At 34.8% G+C, this 8835-nt stretch overlaps 1 protein-coding gene across 2 annotated transcripts in view; it reads right to left on the reverse strand.

Annotated features, from left to right (window-relative positions):
- Window positions 1-8835, reverse strand: part of LOC106872779 (V-type proton ATPase 116 kDa subunit a 1) — a 42272-nt gene that overhangs the window by 31026 nt on the left and 2411 nt on the right. The window contains exon 1 of one of the 2 annotated variants that reach the window (XM_052972694.1): window positions 4731-4837. The exons of the other annotated variant lie outside the window; for it this stretch is intronic. The gene's annotated coding sequence lies outside the window, so the exon portion shown is untranslated. Of the gene's footprint in view, window positions 1-4730; window positions 4838-8835 lie in introns of those variants that run through there. 2 annotated transcript variants of the gene reach the window in all.

Raw genomic sequence — 8835 nt, forward strand, 5'->3', positions numbered from 1 at the left:
TCTAGCAATGGTGGCAGGGACAAACACAGACACAAAGACACATACACACACACACACACACACACACACACACACACACGACAGGCTTCTTTCAATTTCTATCTATCAAATCCACTCACAAGGCTTTGGTTGGCCTGAGGCTATAGAAGACACTTGCTCAAAGTCTCACACGGTGAGACTGGACCCAGAACCATTTGGTTGGGAAGCAAGCTTCTTACCACATAGCCATGCCTGCATATTAGTTCAAATTATTAAAATTAGGTGAAAAAATAAATTCTTATATTTTAAGTTCCTGAAAAAAGAAGGTTGTGATATTCTTGCCTTTTCATCAGACATATTAGTAAAACAAGAAGAAAAATTGTTAAAGGGATTTGTTTCACAAAAATTATTTCTAAACATCATCCCTTTTATTACCATTACTATTGGCTGAATTGTTCCAGCATAAGCTAAAATGTCTTGCAATGTTTGTTATGGATTTTTATGGTTCAAATCCCACTAAAATCAACTTTGCTTTCATCTCTCTTTTTTTAATCTAATTTTAATAATTGAAGTAATATTTTGAAATTGATGTTATTATGAACAGAGAGGACATTTTGCCAACCTAATATGAGGCCGAAATAATTTAAAAGAAAGACTGTTTACCAACACTTTTGAAACAATAGTTTTGCAAATAGCATCATGTGATGATGAAAAATGGATGACAAGAGAAAATATGCAGAAAGAGGCAGAGAGCCACTCCTTTGTACTTGTGTGTTCAAAGTTCAAAATGGAAAGACTTAAATGATAATTGCCCAGTTACTACTACCACCATTGATGGTAGTTGAAGCAACAACAGCAGTAGCAGCACCTTCGATAATACTGCCACCACCACTACTACTCTTGCTTCTAGTAACAAGTCAATGATCTCAGCCATGGATTATATGGAAGCCAGGATGAACAGAAAAAAGTATAATTGCATCTAGTACCAATAGCACAAGCACTGTGGACACCAGCACCCAAATGCATGTTATACTGGAAGGTAGAAAGCTCTGGTATTATACATATAACACCAACTGATGAGAACTTTCTGTCCATGACAGAAGGCAAGACAGCAAGGACCCCCCAATGCTATTTGACATTGTCACAAGAATGGCAGACATATGAACATATGTCAAATGTGCACATATGCACATATATGCAGATACATGTACATATACTTATATGCAAAATATGCAGATACATGTACATAAGTGTGCTCCCCTATATGCATATATATCTGCATATGCACATTTATATATATCAACATCTTTTAACATTCATTTGTCCATGCTGGCACAGGGCCACAATGTGCTCCAGTGTCAGCTTCAACATGGTTTCAGCAGTTGAATGTTCTTTTTAATGTACCAGGCACTTTTTCATACCACTGGCAGTAGTGAGATCATAACTAAATGGGAAGAGAGGGGAGGTGGATTTATGTCAGCTGTTATAAAGGGACAAACATAAATGTTGAGATATAGGGGAGCTACCCTGCATTATATAAAACGGTGGGTGAGAAGAGCTGAAAGAAAGTCAAAGATGGTGGTGATGAGGAGTGTTAGAGCAAACACTCAAGATATAAGATTGTGAGTATAAGCGAGAATATGGACAGAGGATTGAGAAAGGTGAGTGGGTAAGTTCATAAGACCATGAAAGGATAGTGACTGATGATTAGAGATAGAGGTAGCAGTAAATGCAGAGAATGATAAATAAAGGTGGGGGTGTAGTTGATGCTAAATATCAGTATGGGAGGGGGTGGAAGATATAGGAATAGCTCTGGTAGAAGATGACAGGAAGGATGAAGAGCAGCGGTATAAACCTGTAGATAGATCAGGAAATAGGGAAATGTACAAGGTGGAAGGAGAGAGAGGTCAGAAGTCTCTAGAGGTGGCTTTAGAGAGTAGAGGATGAAAGGAGCTTCTGGTGGGAGATACAGTATGTTGAGAAAGATAGCAGATATGAGAGGGTGTTAAAGATAAGATGTGAAAGTCCAGAGATGTAGCTCGGAGGAGGAGGGTATGTAACAGGAAGCACAGAAAGTATTTATTAGTGGAATTATAGAGTAGGAAGGGATTTTATAAGGAAGTGGTTCCAGGGAGAGGCTGGGGTATTTGTTAGCACAAATTTTCTGAAAATTCCAAATAATAAAAAAGTTATGAGGGGTTATATGTCATGCGTAATTCATTTGTTTATGGTTTCTTATAAAAGCACAAGTGCTATTTTCAGGATATTGACAAAATGTGCAGTCATGCACAAAATGACACCTTCCAAGTCCTGTTTCCTGACGGGATGAAAATTATCAAACTTTAAACCTCTATAACCTTTTAAAAACATTTTTGTGGAAAAGGTGAAATAACCCCAGCAATTCAGCTTGGAAAACTACATTAATGTACCAAATTTTAAAATTTTTGATAAACTTTAATTTTTAAACTGCTGGCAGCCAAACAAAAAGATCTGTAACATATAACCAGCCTATCAGTTGGCAGGTGGACCGGTACTAACTCAGGCGACAGGTTGTAAAGTCAGGCAGTATATAGTTATGTTGACCAATTTAAAGCATGCACATTGCGTGTGTAAATTTATGTCAACCATTTTGAAAGTGTTGAAATGGTGATGATATATACTATACCATCTTAAAGCACAGTAGACTTGACAATTGCCTGGGGATGTTTATAACAAATTAGCATAAAATTTTGATGAAAGATTTTAATTGAGATCACTTTAAAAGTGATCTGAAAGTTAATATGATAGGAAGAGAGTGAACCTGTCCAGCAGGTTGGTAAGAAAACAGTTAAATATACCAGAATAAATTTAAAATACAGCACCTATTTTCCTTAGATTTGTTATTGCATTCTTTTTTTTTTTTTTTCCTCTTAGAAAATTTATAGAGTCTTAATTTCATACAAATGACAAAGATAGTATGAAGAGTAATAAAAAACCTGTATACAGCTTTTATGTAACATTTAAAATTCACAATAATATTGAATCACAGTTTATATGCACAAATTGCAATATAAAAGAAATGTTTATTTTTAATGCTATCAGACGTTGCTTAACCTCAGAGCAACTAGCAGAGCACTTATGATAAAGAATGCTCCATCATATTAATCATTTGGGACTTATTATTTTGTTTTTAAGATCCACAGTCTCTAGAACCACATTATCTAGATATGGGGAGTAGGGTTCACTCCATCAGTCAGAGTTAACCATACATCTGTATCTGCGTGCACAAGTTTGGGCAAGTAATATTGGGCGATGTTTTGAAAATTAAAATAAATCCATGAAATTAAAACTGGGAATTTTCCAAATTCAAACAGCTCAGTGTATTGGGTCAGTCCATAAATAATGCAGTTTTTTTTTAATAGCATGAACTAAAAGTCGGAGGGGGACGGGATAAACTACCGGCATCAACTTGCAGGTAGTAATTTTACCTTGTTCTTATTTCTAGCACAAGTTTTTAACAGTGCAGTTCGATTTTAACAATTATTTTTGAAAGCCATAATGGAAGTGACAAAGGAGCATATTTTGCTTTGAGTTCAATAAAAGTAAAAACACAACAGAAAATGCAAGGAACATTAATGCAGTATACGGGGATCAGACAATATGTGTAAACCAGTGTCAATGGCAGTTCCAGAAATTCCAAGCCGAAAACTACAGCCCAGAAGACAAGCCTAGTCCTAGAAGATCTGTAAAGCTCGACAAGGACATCCTGCAAACCCTAGTGGAACAAAATCCCATCATAACTGTTGAGGAACTAGCAGAGAAGCTTGGATTTGGTCATTCAACCATTCATCAACACCTGCATAACATCAGAAAAGTCAGCAAATTGGGTCAATGGGTTCCTCTGAGTCTATAATCACGTGCAGAGAGTGAACATGTGCTCTTCTTTGCTGTCACGTCTTATGAAATAACTTTTTTTTTACCAAGTAGTGACTGATGATGAGAAATGGGCTCTGTATAAAAATATCAAGCACTGAAGACAGTAGGCAGGGAAAAGAGAAACACCAGCACCCCAGATGAAAGAAGGTTTTCACCTACATAAGGTGTTGTTATCTGTTTGGTGGGATATGAAAGGTTTAGTCCATGTTGAACTTTTAAACCCGAACCAAACAATAACAAATGAAATCTACTGCAAGCGGCTTGAGCGACTTAACTCAGTGCTAGAAGAAAAATGACCAGCTTTGGTTTCAAAACGAAAGGTGTTCTTCCATTAGGATAATGCTCAGCCACATACAGCAAGGACAACATTCCAAAGGCTGGAGCAGTTTGAATGGGAAACGATGCCCTGCCCACCATATTCGCCAGTCATTGCCCCATCTGATTATCATTTATTCCGCAGTCTTCAAAATCATTTGGACAGAAAAAATATGAATTTTGTAAACAAGGTCAGAACAGTACTCGAGGAGTATTTTTCATCACAAAAAAGTGAATTTTGAAAGAGGGGCCTTGTAAGTCTACCAGATAGATGGAAGAGCATTATAGAAAATGAAAGAGAGTATATTTTAGATTAGAAAAGAACTTTGTTTATCTTAATTCTGAAAAATAAAAGAAGTATAAAAAAACTGCATTATTTATGCAATGACCCTATTGTTTGAAATAAGCAAACAAAATTGAAATCTTAAAAAGTTAGAGAAAGGAAAATAGAAAAATTATAAATCTATATTGGAAATACATTTTCTGAATTAAAAAGAAAACAGAAATGCTTAAAATACAACCTGAATGTTGGCCTGACTCTCTCCAAAGATTATAAAAGTAATTGAGGCACCTTCCTAAACAGCTTGCTATGACAACTAGATAGTGGGAAAACTGTATAATATGTTGACTTAAATAACAAAGGACGTACATGATAGTATGAAAAGAAACATTTCAATTATATTAGGAAAACCCATTAGAGTAACAGACTTGTTAAGAAAACGCATGTAGGCCAAATGTATAGAAACATTAGTAGAGAATGGAATTTACATGAACAACATTGAATAAAGAAAAATTCAATTGTAGTTATAGACGAAAATAAGCCACAAACAATGCTAAGTTAAAAGACAAAATTAAATTTCACCCTCAAACACTGATGCTATCAGATCAGTGTTTAAGAATAAAATATAAATCTTAAATGCTTTGTCAGTTAACCTATTACAGTGGAATCTAATAAATCCACTCAAAATTCCATTACTCTTAACTGCAAAATGCAGTTTTATTGTTGAGGAATATCATGTTTGAAACTATTTTTTTTTTGTTGAGACACATTAAGTTTATTGAAGCAATATAACCTGCAGAAAATACCAATTCAATTTTTGGTAGATATTTAACATCATTACTAAAATGACCATGAAATTTAGTTTAGCAGTTAAAAAGTTAAGATCGTTTCTAAGGTGGATTATTTTACTTTTCAAGAGGTTTAGTATTCAAAGCATGAAGGCAAACAATCTAATTTATGAGATCACTTAAACTGTGTTTAAGACTGTAATAAATTATCTATATTCATGCCACAAATTTTATGTGAAATATACCTTTTTACCTTCTACTTGTTTCAGTCACTGGACTGCTGCCATACTGGGGCACTACTGTGAAGGGTTTTAACCAAACAAATATACCCTGGTACTTATTTTTTATAATCTGGTACTTCTGTCAGTCTTTCTTGCTGAACCACTAAATTACAGGACATCTGCCCCTCACCCCCAGTTCATAAATAGTTATCAACTGGGGGAGGAGGCAAAGAAAGACACACTCACACGTACGTGTGTGTGTGTGTGTGTGTGTGTGTGTGTGTGTGTGTGTGTGTGTGTGTACACATATGATGGGCTTCCACACGGTTTCCACCTATGAAATTCACTCACAAGGCCTGGAGCTATAGCAGATGCTTGCCCAAGGTACAGTACAGTGGCTCTGAACCCAAAACCACATGGCTGCCAAGTGAGCTTGTTAACCACACAGCTATGCAACAATGGTAGTAAAAGAAAAAACATTAACCAAAAAATAAGGGATGAGAGGGAAGTATAACGAAAAATGAGAATAGTTATAGGTGGAAGAAAATTCAATGGAAGAGCAACAAAAGAAAAATATATAACAATTTAGATATTTCAAAATTAGCAAGATAAAAATACACATTTCAATGTGATATATCAAATTCAACTCAAGCTCAAATTTCACAATATTTACTTAAGTTTAGACTGGTATTATGAACACCTGACAAGAAATGGAAGAGTTTCTAAGCAAACACTGTAGGTTAGAAGTAGATAAGCAATTGACATAGTAAATATGTGTGATGACCTAGAAAGTTTAGTCCAATGAAGAGGTAATTTTTTCATGATGTGTGGATAGGTAGATAGATAGGTAGGTAGATAGATAGATAGGTAGGTAGATAGATGCCTGTTATACTGTTGCCATGCACAGGCACTGTGCCTTCAATGATTAGTCCAACATAACAGGACATATTCCACACTGGTACTTATATTTTCAATCTCTAGCAAACTATTAAGTTACAAGACATAAACAGCACAAAATAAACACGACATTGGTTTAAGGAGGTAAACAAACACACACACACATACGACAAGCTCCCTTACAGTTTTTGCCAACCAAATTCCCATCAACCCAAATCTACAGGAGGCACTTGACTATTGTGCAGAATGGAATCTAACACAGTACCACAAAGTTGCAAAACAGAGAGGGGGAGATGAAGGGAGAGAGAGAGAGGGGGTAAAGGAAGAGAGAGGTAGAAGGAACAGACAGACAGTATAAGATAAGCTCATCAGATATCATTAAACACTGTTCTATAATTCTGTGGCACAGAATTATACATAAAATTGCCACCCCCTGCAGTCTGCTACTGTTATAATTTGACTAGATAATACTTTGAGGCCCACCTTGCCAAAATAAAATGCTAAAATTACTATATTCAAACATTAAAACCTGCTTTTCATCAATATAGACAGAATTTCAAAGATTAATCTTTTCAAGCTAAAAGTAAAAATATTTTGCAATTTTTCTTACTTTAGAATTCACTAAATAAAATACAATTCTTACATTCAGTTACACAATCTAAGACTTATACTCCATCAGACAAAAAAGAGACGTGATCATAGCCCTCACATCATCTTAGCTGAGGATAGAGACAGATAACTGATTAAGGTTAAGTTGAATGGAAAGTAAAACAGCCAAGGAAAAGTGTTTAAAAGTGACTGAATTGGGAAACTAAATTGAATAACAGATGCAGAATACTATAGCATTGATTGAATGAGAAGCAGGTTTAGGGAAGAAGCAAGGAACAGCCATCAAATTCAGACCAACAGAAAGATGATTATGGCTTGATGTTATGTTAATGGCTAAATAGTAAAACTTTGATTCTAATATGAACAGTTTTGGGAGGGTTTTCTTTAATCCTTATTTTCTTTCACACACACACATAAATATATCAGAATAAACTTATCATCGTCACATCAACATCCTTAATTTAAAAGATACACTGAATGTTATATGTCAAAAAATTCTTGACTGATATTTCCCTCTGAACTGGAAAAAAGGAAAAGTCCCAGCAACAATTGTTAGTAACTCTCAAAGAAAGGGGAAGATAATTTCCAAGGAATTAAAAACTAATCTTACAAAATGAATTTGCATCCTGTCAAATAGGGAAGTCTGGCTTCAATTCACTAAGAATTTTTTGAAAATTTTTTGGTCTTTGAGCACATGAAATGGTGAAAAACAATGTGAAATAAACTAAAAAGAAGTTCAAGGAATCAAAGTAAAAAGATAACTAGTAGGCAACGTTGGTAATAATCAGTAATGAAATTATAACAAAAATAATAATTGTAAAATCTAATTTTGTGTAAAATAAGATTTTGTTTTTTGGTTTTGTTTTCTGTTAAATATGAACTAAATTGAGGGTTAATATACTTTAATTAGCTGGCTTCACATCAAGAAACTGAAATGGAAAAAAAGACACACATTCGAAGCTGAAGCCCATGACATAAAGTAGAAAACTAACCAGAGAACTGACAGTTCAGGTTTTAAATTTCCCTTATATAAAATTTTAGCTTCACAGGAAAAAACACCTGTTTCATTTTATTGGATTTTAATCATTGCCAATTATTAATGATTATTTTGTTTATCTCTCACTGATTTATTGACCTTGTTTTCAGTTTGTTTTGCTTTGTTGCTCATTGTTTTAAGTTTAAACATCAAAAGATTACCACATTTGTTTGCTTATAGCAGCACAAAACTCTTTAGCTTAATCATCAAAATTCATGTTATTGACCCATTTGAAAATACCTGTCAGTTGACCAGAAGGCTTCATTAGACAACAGTAAGACAAAACTTATCAATAATTGCCTCTTGCTTGCAAGTAAAAATCAAACATTTTTCCCCATTGAGGTGTTACTTTGAGAGATTAAATTTCTAATTTCTTTAAATTATCTCCCTTCTCTCTGCAAGTCCCTAACAATTGCTACTAACTTTTTTCTCAATATTTATCACAATTTTAGATAAGGAGCCTCATATTTTGTGAGAAAGAAAAAGGCTAGATTCCTCAGCCCCTCCATTCTTTAATATTGCAGTTTTTTATTAAAAAGAAATTATAATTCTAAGATATCTTTTACATTTCAATTGTTTTACAGCAATTGTTCAAAGGCAGCCACCTTCGACTGGAAGATGGACTCAAAGGCAAGATCAGTGATTGGGGCTCCTAGAGAGCACCAAGCCGATGGGGGAGGGACTGCAATGGAAGGGAAGGACTTTGCAAAAAGATCAATAGTTGGTTGATGTTGAGAAGCCGGGTGGTTGAGGATCCAGAACTCACATTTGGAGCTGTTCACTTCGAGACCCCAG

Source organism: Octopus bimaculoides, chromosome 1 (assembly GCF_001194135.2).
Source record: "Octopus bimaculoides isolate UCB-OBI-ISO-001 chromosome 1, ASM119413v2, whole genome shotgun sequence".
Classification (NCBI taxonomy): Eukaryota; Metazoa; Mollusca; class Cephalopoda; order Octopoda; family Octopodidae; genus Octopus; species Octopus bimaculoides.